We start from the raw sequence: 4462 nt of genomic DNA on the forward strand, positions 1-4462 counted from the left end.
CCAGTCCAACCCAAAGATCTATGGATTACGATGTCACACAGGACCATCGAAGTGACTAACCCAAAACTTCGTTTAAAAACCTGGTTATAAAACATCTGATAAAAGTCCAACAATAATAAATAAAATGAAACATGATAATAATATGAATTTACAAAATGTGGGGAGCTCCCAAAATATATTGAAAATAGTACAATTCTGAGTTTAAATCAAAGAGTTATGACTGAATACACAAGGATCCATAAATAGTATATGCCCTCTAAAATGAACTCAAGACATACCCTGAATGCCTCAGCTGGACTAGAACCGTTGTTGACGATATTGCTTCTGAATTGGTCACCTATGAATATGAGCACGAAAACACATTTCATACATTGAGCTTACGAGCTCAGTGCCACACTAATAAATGTACCATACTACATGCATTCACTATATGAGCATGCAAGTGGCATAGGTATGAAGACATGGAAATGTTGATCTAACATACTGAAGTAGGCATCATGGTGCGGTTGAGGATTCTGCATATCGAAGCTCACACACCCCTTTAGCCTATCTAAGATACATTTCTAATGACCCAAAATTGGTATGAGGAAGTTGTGAATGTGTTACCTGCTTTCTTTGGCTGTTAAAATCTCTCTCTAAAAATCAACTAGGTGGCACATTTTCTTTCCCCTTTACTTTATAACTATCTTCTACTTCATTCACTAAATAAGATAGAGAATGGATTACTAACTCAACTAGTGTTGGATACAAATTGAATATACCCCCTAAAACTCCAATCCTCCCAACAATAGCTTGAATATCTTGATTTCCATAATCCTCCCTAAAACCCATTTCTGAAAACTAAAACTAAAACTTGGGATTAGGGGCTCGAATTGAAGCTTGAGGAATGAAGATTAAAGTTTTTACCTTGGTTAATTCAATATGGGCTTAGGATTTCAAAATCTTTCACCTTTTTACTTACTCTTGGAGTGAAAAAGTGTTGAGTTAATCGATCGATGGAATCAGCCAAGAGGGGGGGTGAATTGGCAATAAAAAATTTTGGTGGAAGCTTTTGCAGAAAATTGAAAGTAATTACACAGCAATTTAGAGTGGTTCGACTTTCTCAACCAAAGTCTACGTCCACTACCTTAGCTATCCACACTAAGGATTTTCCACAAATTCACTAATTTGTCTTTCTTTTGAGGACAAAGAGTAACCTTACAAACCCTCAAGAATTATACCCCAAATTCTTGAGAACACTCTCTCCCAGAGAGAACAATACAAATTTGCAAACTTACAAAGAAATCCTCACAAGGTAGATTGTTTGCACAATTCTAGAAAAAAGAAAAGAACACTTAAGAATAAATACAATTGAGCACAATAAGTGTTCTTCAAAGCAAAAATGAATATTGAATGAAAAATAGGCTTGAAATGCTCAAACTTGAGGTTTGATGCTTTCTCTTTGATTCTCTCTTGATTCTAGTTGCTTGATGTTTCTTGTTATTGATCAGTGGCTTCTAAGCTTGTTTAAATACACCTTGAATCACTTCTGAACGTTAGGAATGATTAGTGGAGTTAATAGAGCCGTTTAAGTGTTAAAACAATTAATTAAAGCAGTTGGGAGCGTCAGTGCATCGATGCATACCCATGGTGCATCGGTGCATCAGTGTAAAATTCAAATATTTTGACCGTTGGACCCTTAGTGCATCGGTGCACTAAGTGTGCATTGATGCATCAAGTGCATTCGATGTTTCAAAATAGCCAGAGTGCATCGATGCATGACTGGTGCATCGATGCATCAAATGCATTTGATGTTTTCATAACATCCTCAATGCATCGGTGCATGGTATGTGCATCGATGTTCAATTTAATTCATGGTGCATCGATGCATGGATTGGTGCATCAGTGCATCACTCTGAAAAATTGATTTTAGGCTTGATTTTGGTTCAAAATACTTTGTGAAAATTGTTTCAAAAATATATTAAGTATAAAACACAATTTTACACATTTAGTAAGGTTTGAAATTGATCTTAAAAGACTTGGAGTAATAATTTGATATTCGAGTAATTAAATCGAATATACTTTTAGAAAATTATTTGTAAAATCTTAAAATTCATTTAACTTAATTTGTTATATCGAAACATCAAAATGTTTTCAACAATCTTCCCCTTTTTGATATAACAAAACTCTTGACTAATTTTAAGATTTTCTTTGAAAATAAGTTTTGAAATCAATTTTGAAAATTACTCCAAATTACTCCCCCTTACTATAACACTTCTCCCCTTTAAAACTTTTAACACTTAACACTTCTCCCCCTTTTTGTTAAATCAAAAAGACTTAAAATCGATTTAAACAAGGTTTTGAAAAACATAGCCAATTGATTAAATATCTATATATATATATAGCTTAAGCTGCTAAGATCATAATCAAAAGAGATATTAGCCATTAGTTTCATAATCAATATTCATAATAAAATGTGAAATGGTAAATTGGTCAAATTTCAACTAAAAAGTAAATGATGCATATATTGTAACAAACCAAAATATATATATGAAATAAAATTTCAAATATCCATCAAACAGTCATCCAACAATCAAAGAAAGACAATCCAAAATGTTTTAACAATTTAAATTCAAGTTCAACCTAAAAATAATCAAAGCAAGATAAGTCTATTCATCCATTGAAGGATCGGGAGGAGGAGCAGGGTAACGAGCTCTCATCTCAAACGAGAGTGCATCCAAACGATCATTCATATCTTGTTGTCGAGCTCCCAAGGTAAAGAGCTGGGACTCAATGAATGTGAAGCGCGAATCCATGGACGCATACCGTAAATTAAATGTCTCCAAAAATGAACGAAAATACGGGGGCATTTGATCTTCTTGTGGAGCTGGTTCCGGTGCAGGCTCGTCATTAGGTATGTGATCATCGATGTCTTGCATAAGTTGTTGAAATTCAGGATCATCGTCATCAGCCGGAGTCAGAGGAGGAGGAGCACGAGAGGAGCTAGGAGCAGTTCGTGAGGAACTAGCTCCCGGAGTTTGTTTTCCGGGTCTAAAAACCCATTGACCGGTTACCTCGTCTTGTTTCCAATCAGCTTTCTTCAAGGATGTGAGATTGATTTGATTTTGGAGTGGGATAGGATTGTTGAGAGAGACTTCTAGACCAAGTTTGATAAAGAGATTACTAAGAAGACATCCATAAATCAATATTTCAACATGTTTTGAAGGAACAATGTTTACGATGTCCACTAGTTGACTAAATATAATGTGGGGTAGATTTATTTTGATTTATTTTTAATACAATACATCCACCATAAATCCCTAGCACGAAGTGTGGAGTACCTACCTCCGGATGGTCTAAACCACCAGGAGATCATCAAATGGAGAAAATGATCATGATGGGATCGTAGAGTACTAACACTGGAGTTTGAAATATAGGGATATTCCACATTTTCATTCTCATTATATACACCACTATCATCTAACCCAAATCGAAAAGCTAGAGTCTCGGGGTCAATATTAATATATTGGCCTAAAAGATAGGATCTAATAGCTATAGTTCCACATTGAGTTTCATTTTGAATACACACCGCATTAGAATAGAAAATGCGGACCAATTGTTGATAGACGATAGGTTTAAGCTAAAATAACTTATCAAACTTCCAAGCTTTAAGAGTCGAAAGGTATTCGAAGTCAATGTCAACCATGGTTTGAAGCGAAGGAATACGTTCTTCACGAATTCTATAAGTTTGGAAAGAATTTCTGTACCTAGAGTACAATTCGTCTCTACTACGCTCAGACATGTTAAAACAAGATCCTAATAGAGATGAAGGTGGAGGAGGAACGAGATTAGGAGGTTGGTTTGAACGAGAATGACTAGACGAAGTTCTAGGGCATTTGGGATTAGACATGATTAAAGGAAATCGAAATAAGGAATATCACCTGCAATTTGAAACACATGTATGCACAATTAATTCCAAAACTTAAATGAGTCCTCAATAATTCAAGGTTCTCTAAACCATATCCTAATGGGCATGTTTTGAAAACTATTTAAAAATAATATTTGATAATCATAATATAGTTTTCATGAAAACAAAACAATTAAGTCAGAAATATTACTAATTTTCGAAGTCATAATTTTTTTTAATTTCGAAATTCAAAGAAGAATCTTGAAAAATTGTTTGTTTTTGACGAAATTATTAGTAAAATCTAGTTTAGAACCAACAATCAATCAATGCCTGATATAATGTACATTCTAGAACTAATTAAAACTAGTTCTAAAATCAAAAATTTGTAAAATAGAGGTTTTTGAAATATTACCTTGAAAATTCGAATTGAGAGGGATGAGTTGTTTTGCACGATTTAATGATATAAGCAGGTTTGAAAGTTGAAAAACTTGAAGATTCTGACGAAAAACCGTTGATTTTGACCAAGAATAGAGATTTTTAGAGAGAGAGGGATGAATGGCGGGAGAGTTTTAGTTT

This window comes from Hibiscus syriacus, unplaced genomic scaffold, assembly GCF_006381635.1.
Source record: "Hibiscus syriacus cultivar Baekdansim isolate YM2019G1 unplaced genomic scaffold, ASM638163v2 tig00110722_pilon, whole genome shotgun sequence".
NCBI lineage: Eukaryota > Viridiplantae > Streptophyta > Magnoliopsida > Malvales > Malvaceae > Hibiscus > Hibiscus syriacus.